Below are 9,134 nucleotides of genomic sequence, written 5' to 3' on the forward strand. Positions count from 1 at the left end.
ACCTCAAGTGAAGAGAGGGCGTTGTCTCTCCTCCTCCTCTGTAAACTCTCACCCTTGGGAAAGAATCACAATGCCACAGTGAGGTGCAGGAAGAGCTTGGCTGAGTCCTGGTCACACCATGTTTGTTGTCACCTACTGTCCAGATTGCTAGACATTTGGTTTGTTTGTTGTTCATTTTTTGAGATGGCCTCTCATGCAGCTCAGGCCAGCCTTGAGCTCCCTCTGGGGCCCAAGCTGGTCTCCAACCTGCAGCGACCCTCCTGCCTCAGCCTCCTGAGAGCTGGGATTGCAGGCGAGCACCACCAGGACCCGCCACCCTTGAGGTGGAAATGTGCAGCTTCCGCTCTCCTTGTAGTCTTGCTGTGCCCCCCTCTGGGAATCCCAGGCGAACCACCCCACCCCACCCCCCACCCCACCCCCATTCGCCTGCCCCCAGCTGGAACTCCACCCTCAGGCTGGGCTGAGAGGGGCTTGGGGCCTTGGGGCCACGGGAGAAGCGGGCTGTGAGGCTGACCATGAGGGTCACGGATCCCGGTGGGCCCCACCAGCCCTCGCGGAGGAGCATGGGCCCCTGGCTGTCACTGTGAGCCTGAGGACCGCCCAGTCCCGGGTGACAGTAACGGTCTCACAGGTGAAGGGACAGGGGCTTCCCCAACAGCGTGGGCCATTCCTTGGTGCTCCTAGCAGATTCTAAAGCAGGAAAGGGGAAGGCGCACAGAAACCTGCTGAAGGCTCCAGCCGCACTGCCAGGACTCCTCCCTGTCCCCAGGCACGCTCCTATGCCAGCCGTCACAGACGCACACCAGCCGTCACGGGCACACACACACACACCCCATCCATCACAGACACATCAGCCATCATGTGCGCGCGCACACACACACACACACACCAGCCGTCACAGACGCACACCAGCCGTCACGGGCACACACACCAGCCATCACACATACACACCGGCCATCACACACATGTGCACACCATCCATCACTCATGCACATACCCCCTTGCCATCACAGACACACCAACCGTCACACACACACACAAGCCATCACCCCCACACCAACCCTCACGCCCCCCAACAGCCCTCACACATGTTCAACACCAACTTCACACCCCATGCACTAACCACTGCACACACCTCATGAAGCAGCTCAGTCACACACACTTCACACCAACTGTCAAACACAAACCACTCAAGCATCACACACACCATCACAAACACCTCACACAGAAACTTTCACACATACAATGTGTATCAGTGATCACACTTCACACACCACCACATACCCCACACCAACTGTCACATGCCCCATCACATGTATGTAGGGTGTGTGTGTAGGGTGTGTGTGATAGCATCACACACCAATTACCACAGTGCACCAATTACCACAAATACACCACCAACTGCGTGTCACATCACCAACTGTGGCACACACACCCACAGTCAAACACACACCAACTCACACACCATCACACACACACCCAGTGCACTGTCACACACACTCCCTCACACACTCCCCAGCAACCCCATACCTTTAGTCCTGTGCACACGCGTGTGCACACAGCCCGAGCCTGCCCGCCTAGAGCTGCACCTCCTCTGTTCTCACGGCCCTCAGCCGAGACGGCTCCTTGCACCGACAGGTTGTGTTCGCCCTGCCATCCCTGCTGCAGCTGGAGGTCCTCGAGGTCCTCAGTCCCTTGTGAGCGGCCCACACTGCGGCCATGTGGCTCCCACTAGGTGCCTTCTCCCTTCTCAACAACCCTCGGCGCTGTCCTTTACAGAGAAGTGGGCCAGGGGTGTCGTGAGGGCTCTTCACAGGCGGCAGTGGGCATGATTCCATTGCCGCAGCTGCGTCCCCTCCACAGAGGAGGGGACGCAGGACCAGCGCCCTCCCCATGCATAGCCTCATGGGTGTGCATGTGTGTTCCTGCATACGTGTGTGTTTGTGTGTGTGTGAGAAAGGAGCTATGCGGGCTGCAGCTAGTTTCTCCACTGAACCACATCCCCAGCTCCTCTTTAAATCCCAAGAGGGCCTCGCTAAGTCACAAATCACACTTAAGTCTGGAGGGCTGGAATTTTTACACGTGGCTAGGGAAGGCCCACTGCTGAAATTTTAAGGTTCAGAAAAGGATTTGTCTGCACTTTGTTTTTTTTTTTAATATTTATTTATTTTTTTTTATTTATTACATTTATTTATTGTGTGTGTGTGTGGCCAGCTCAGCCCACCAGGGGGCGGGTCTGGCTGGCATGTGGTGCTGGGGATCGAACCGCGGTCCCTGTGCTTTGCCAAGCTTGTTTCAAGTAGGTACTTTAGACCACTGAGCCATCTCTCCAGCCCCTTTGGCTGCACTTTGATGGCTAGAAAACCACACGGAAATGCCAGCTAGCGCCTGGAACCCGTGGACTGTGCGGTCTCAGGGGCATTTTCTGCATTTTTGTCCGGGTTTCTTTTGTTTTTGTTTGGCCACCGTTTTGTGAACTCCGTCACGCCATCTAGTGGCCACAATACGTCAGAGCCCTGCAGTTTCCGCGCCCGGCCCTGGGCTGGGCTCCGGGGAGTTCCGCCCGTGTGTGAGGCGCAGGAGGCACCATATGCGCCTGTGCTCTCCCGCTGCTCCGGGGCAGCCTGAGTGGCGCCGCCGTGCGCCCCGTGGTGTCGGGACCCCTTTTGCTACACAGCGTCCTGGAGGAGCAGAGGGCTGGGGTCTGGGTGCGAGGAGAACCCAGAGCCCGTGAAAGGGCCGCGTCCCGCTTATGGGCATGTAATGGGTTAACCAATTCTGTGCTTTAACTGTAGAAATTAGCAAAACTTTGTGCTTCCTGTTATCTACTCTAAAAATAAGTTCTCACTCCCTGCTCAGGGCCATTTAACACCGTTGGTTGTCAAGGCAGCGAGTTAAAACAAACTCCCTCCTTAAGCATCTCCTATAAACATAGTCAGCTTAAGATACATCTTATAAAAGCATGCGCATATCACTAAACTATAAAAGACCCGTTAGTTACAAACAGTTTGTAGTTGTGTCAAATAAATAGCTTCCTGTTGCTCTGTGCTAGACAACAGGTTTGCTTACCACACTGGATGTGATCTCTGTTACAAGCACCCCCTGCTACCTGCGTTCGGGGGGATCAGCCTTCTCCTGCGTGACAAGTGACCGATGGGCCTGAGCTCAGTAAACAGAGGCTCTGTTCAAATTTCCATCTGGCCGATCTGGTTCCTGCGCTGAGCGACCCATAACAGGGCGGCTGCCCGCCTGCTGCCCGCTGGGCCCTCTAGCCCGACCGTGCCCCTCACTGTCCCCGCCTGGTGTGAAGGCCACTCCGTGCCCGCCTACGCGCACGGGGCACACTGCGAGGACTAGCGAGTCCCCAGAGCGGCGCAAGCCCCCGCGGCGGCCGGGCAGCTGGTCGCGCTGCTCCTCTCCACCCCTTTGCTCCAACCCTAAGCCGGGGGCACCTTGCATTCCCGAGGGGCTGGCTGCTGTCACAGCCGCCGTCCTGTGACGGGGCCCGTTTTGCCTCCACTCCCGCGCTCCCCGCAGCGCCTTCCTCCGCCCTCTGGCCTCTGCAGCGCGAGGACCCGGCGGCTCTGGGCTCCTACTCGGGGCGCCCGTGCAGGCCTGCGCGCACCCCACTCTCGGCGGGACGCCCGGGGCTCCGTGCGTGGGCGCCCCCAGCCCGGGTTATAAATAGCTGTGCGGGCGCCGGGCAGAGAACAGTCACGCTCACACCCTGGACAGGTGCGAGCCCTGACTCAGTGGCCCCGGGCGCCGAGCCGTCGGAATTTCCTCCTCCTCCTCCTCCTCCTCGCAGGTGAGCGGGGCGGCCTGCTGCCCGCCGGAGGTCCCGGCAGGTAGCCCCAGCCACACCCGCTTCCGGCCTGTGTGGGCCGCGGAGGCCTGCGCGCAAGGCGCTTCGCAAGGAAACGTGTTTTTTTAAACGGTTTATGGCTGCGCTTCCTTCCTGAACGGGAATTTCCAGTTTAATTAAATTATTACCACTAATTATCAGTCAAGTAGAAGTGCCAAGGGCAGGACAGAGCCTCGGACAGCCCCCGCAAGCTCGCTCGCATCACCTTGCTGATGGCCGCAAAAGTCACAGCAGCTCACTGAGGTGCCGCTGCCAGGCTTTTCTTGAAAAGACTTGCAAGACAAACAAAGCCAAAGGATAGATCCGATCTCAGGGTGAACACAGGAGAGAAATGAGCAAAATAGTGATGACACGAGGGACAGAGCATGAGAAGGGCACAGTGGTGCCCACCTAGGATGCCAGCACTGGGGAGGCTGAGGCAGGAGGATCACGGCAAGTCTGAGGACAGCCTGGGCTACGCAGCAAGATCCTGTCTCAAAAACCAAAGGCTAGACAACCCTGAAGGGGCCTCCGTGGCTTCGGCAGATACGTGGGCAGGCAGGACACGGTTTCTCAGCCTCTCTACGCAGAAGAGCATCCCTTGCGGTTTGTTGTTCTGTTTTGTGGTACTGGGGACTGAACCCAGGCCTGCTCACTGAGCTCCATTCCCGGTGCTTGTATCGTTTTTATTCTAAGACAGGGTCTCCCTGAACCACTAAGGGGGGACAGAGCCCACTAAGGGGGGGACGGAGCCCACTAAGGGGGGTGGAGCTGCAGACTCAGCCTCCCTCCTCCCTGGCACAGCTGCATGCCGGCTGGCTCGGCCAGGGAGGTGGCCTGCTGGCCCAGTGTGGAGCTGGAAGGCACTTCCGGGGGCTATGGGGGGTGCCCCTTCCTGTGGGCACAGCCCTCCCCAGGCTGGGCACTTGGCCAGAGAAGCTGGGCACGGCGGGGGCCACCTCCACGCTCCAAAGAGTTTTGGGGCTGGGCAGAAACCCTGCCCACTGAGTCACTGCCACGGAGCCCCTGCAGGGAGGACATCGGTCGGAGGGGCAGAGGGCTGGGCAGTCTGCTCTTCTTGCCCTCCTTGAGGCGAGGCTGTGAGTCCACACATGCATGCATACACACACACACACACACACACACACACATCCTTGCACACATACATAGACACACAGGCACACACGAACAGAGGTACACACATGTAGACACAAATGTAGACACACATAGGTACACAAATGTAGGCACACACACACACGCAGTTGGGGTCTGATGGGCAAAACTGCAGCCCCTGCTCTTTCAGAGGGGACTATGACATTGAGAAACAGGACAGTCACAGGCAAGGGGGTCGAACCGCTCCCAGCTCCCAGAATGCAGTGCAGTTACTTCCAGGAGCCCGCCAGGGAGCTGAGGAACAGCGCTCGTGTGCCCTGGAACCCAGCTCTCCCACAGCAGAGGCTGCAGGCCAGGGCTCCAGGGACAGTGCCAGACCAGAGCCCACACAGCGACCCGTGCCCACTGTCCTACTCTCCCACTGAGCCCGACTGTTCGGGTCAGCAAAGATCCATGCTTCAAAAACAAGTTTTTCCCGTCCGGCTCACGTGCAGGTGTAAGTCTTGTGACACAGCCAGTCAGCCAGGTGTCAGCCAGGTGTCATCCAGGTGCGTGGACGGCAGGCTCTCGGGATGACAAACTGGCCCAGCTGCTGCCTGTCACCCACTGTCACCTGCCTGAGGTGACCACCGCACTCCTGGGGGCACCACACATGCACGCCCCAGACAGGGCCACACACCCAACAGAAGGGCCCCAGGAAACCCTGCCGTCGACAAGGGGAATGGGAGCATAAAGGAGCCCATGCAGGGTGGGTCCACGCTTGCCACACGGGACAGCAGCCCACGGCTGGGGCTCACACCACGAGGGTCCCCGGTTCCCAGCAGCTGGATGTGCAGGTGTGGCTTCTAGGGGCAGGTGGGGCCCTGGGGATGCAGACACAGATGCCCTGGAGGGCAGTAGGGCACAGGGAGCCCTGAGCAAGACACTGCCGAGTCCTCCCTCAGAACAGGTGAGGCCCAGTGAGCAGGGCCTGGCTGGCCAGGGACAGCCGTCGGCAGGCTCTGGAGCGCAGGCTGTCCCCTGCTGTTCCCTGCTGTCCCCAGCTGCCTGGTACTGGGCCTACCGCAGATTAGGACTGGGGCAGACAGAGCAGAAGGGCCTGACAAGCAGGGCTGCTCTGGCTGGGTGGTTTGCAAATGAGCTGTTCCCTCTGGAGAGCCCCAGGATCCCCCCACCCCATCCCCATGTCACAACATCAAGGGGCAGAACCTAGTACATGTGGCTAATGTTGCGGGGTCCACAAGACCCCCAACCATGGTGCTCTTAAACCATAGGAGTCTTTTCCAAGCTTTAGGCCTATTTTCAGACCTATCTTATCTTATTTTTTAAATTGAAAATAAGTTATTTATTGCTCTTAAAAAATAAGGGGGGGAGGGCTGGCGAGATGGCTCAGTGGTCTAAAGCACCTACTTGGAACAAGCTTGGCAAAGCACAGGGACCGCGGTTCGATGCCCCAGCACCACATGCCAGTGAGCCCCGCCCCCTGGTGGGCTGAGCTGGCCCCACACACACACACACACACACACACACACACACACACACACACGTAAATAATAAAAAATTAAAAAAAAATAAATAAATAAGGGGTCCTGCCCCGTAGCTCAGTTCTTTAAGTGGCTGCTTCAACAAAGCAGTCAGGTTCAGGTTGCTGTGGTTCGATCCCCACAATTCAAGCCAGCCAAACCTGCCCTGAAGGCATTCGGAGCCAGCGCCCGCCCCCCCAAAAAAAATTCCTCTGCCATTTTAGAATAAAATACAATAAAAATCATGACAATCCTAAAAAAATAAATTAATAAAAATAAATTAACATTTACAACAAAGCCAAATTTGATTTTATCTAGGTGTTAACAAAAACCCAATACACTTCAGTCTTCCATGCTTCTGCATAACTGAGTAAGAGGTCAATTAAACACTTGTCTTTAGTTAGGGGCTGACACCAGTCACCGCCAGCTAATTCCCAAATCAGGCTGCTTCACTTCTAAGGGCCCTCGGCGCACAGATCACCTGTCCCTCCCCTCTAGAGAGCACTGCAAAGTTACAAGCTCCAGGAGAGGCTCTGCAGGAAGTAGGAGCTGAAGTCGAATTCTGCTTTCATTACCCTGAGGAAAGTAGGGATGGCGGTACTATTTCTACCAGGTCTACATTAAGTCAAAGCATAAGAATCAAGTGCAGACAGATTTTTTTGTGGAATGTGGTAAACACGTTTGGCAGTGTCTAGTCACATGCCCATATGCGGGGCTGAGAAAGATGCTGATACACCTGCTGGGCCTTCCTGGGTTGCCACTGTGGCTCCTACCCTACGTGCACTAGAAGGGTGGCTCTCTTTTCCTTAAAAGATACTGACTTGGAATCAGGATAAAGGTATAAAGGTACAGAGGTACCATGAACCCCAGGAAAACTGAGTTCAGCGTATGCCACAAGGCAGGCTAGGCTTTTTAGAGCTTAAATGAGACTGTTAGTAGCACAATCACTTTTTTGCACCTAGGATTCACTTCTTAAACTTCTCTTGGGTTTGGTTTTAAATGACCAGGAGGTCAGACCTATTTTAAACACTATATTTGTTTCAGGGTCTCAGAGAGTTCAGACTCATAGTGGTTCTCCTGTGTCAGCCTCCCCAGTGCTGGCGGTATAGGCGTGTGCCACCCGCCCAGTGTCAGGGTCAGCACAGTATGTCCAGGGTTCCAGGGCCAGGATAGCATACGGGCCTGGGGATTGAACTGGGGTCCTCGTGCTTGCCAGGCAGGTACTGAGACCTCCGGGCTACCGCCCCAGCCCTTCGGACATAAATTACCCGCAGAATTAAACCCATTTGTCTTTGTTGTTGTCGTCTCAGTTTTGTTTTCAGTACTGAGGATCGAACCCAGAGTCTTTGCACTGAACTACACACTGGTCCTTTTTATTATTTGTTTTGAGACAAGGTCTCACTACATTGCTAAATTGCTGGGCTGGGCTGGAACTTGCCACCCTCCTGCCTCAGCCTCCCTGAGCACTGGGATCACAGGCTTGGCCACCGCACATGGCTGTTTTGATTTGTTCTGAGACGAGGTCCCTGTCACCCAGTCTGGCCTCACACTGCTTCCCTGAAGCGAACACCCTAGCTGGGTACAGTAGCACATCCTGTAATCCCAGCCTCTTGAGTGCTGGGATTACAAGCACGTGCCACCACGCCCAGCTAAATCTTGCCCTCTAGAGGGAAAAGAGTTCAACCTAAATGCTAAATGCAACTGACAGTCCCGCTGGGCAGCGCGGGGGCTGTGCGGCACCGTCCACCAGCCCCAGCAGCCCCTGGCAGCATGTGCAGGCCCAGGACGCAAGGTAGTCTGATTCTGCTTAAAGCTGGAATCCTGGCTTGTTCTGTGATTAGCTGCCGAGATGGAATTAAAGACAACATTTTGGATCCTCTCCCAGCAGAGTCCATGCTTCCGTGGCGCAGCCCCGGAGGCGGCAGCCGGCCCTGTGCACCCTCTTGGGACAAGTAGCCATCTACAGAAGGGGGGGAAGCGGATGCGTCCGGGAGCAGCACAAGGTGGAGGACACCAAAGATGGCGGGAAGATCAACGGAGGGAAAGTAAAGTGCTGGCAAAGGTAGCTGGGACAGAGTGACGGGGCAGGAAAGAGGAGGAGAAAGTGAGAGGGGGCGGGAGGGGCGGACAGGCCGGCGAGGCTGGTGGGCTGCCAGGGTGGAGGGTTGATTCAGTCAGCATTCCCAGGAGAGACAGGACTAGGCCAGCACCACGGACAACTCAGAGGAGACTGGCTCCACGGCGAAAGGGAGCCCCGTAGCCTCCCAACCTTCTGACATCACTTTCACCTTTTTTGTTTTGCTCTGGGGTTTTAGGACAGATGACGTCTCGCTATGTAAGCCAGGCCTGCCGCCTTGCACTCAGAGCGTCCTCCCGTCCTCAGGGCCACGGGCACGCACCGGCACGCCCTGCTCCACGTTGCACGATAGTCAGAGGACCACAGGCCCTTACTCCTCTTCAGCTGCGGAAGTCCAGGCCCTGACACAGGACGCGCCACCACTGCCCCAGTCAGTATCGCTTCTTCCCCCGCTTACCTCCGCTCACAAGCTGAAGATGGGCTCAGGGTCAGCTGAGCGCCAGTGGAGGGCTGAACCAAGGATAAGCCGGTCAAGAAAGGGAAATGCGTCACAAAAGAAGGGACAGGCTGAATTCCA

This window comes from Octodon degus, unplaced genomic scaffold (genome assembly GCF_000260255.1).
Source record: "Octodon degus isolate 3935 unplaced genomic scaffold, OctDeg1.0 scaffold00005, whole genome shotgun sequence".
NCBI lineage: Eukaryota > Metazoa > Chordata > Mammalia > Rodentia > Octodontidae > Octodon > Octodon degus.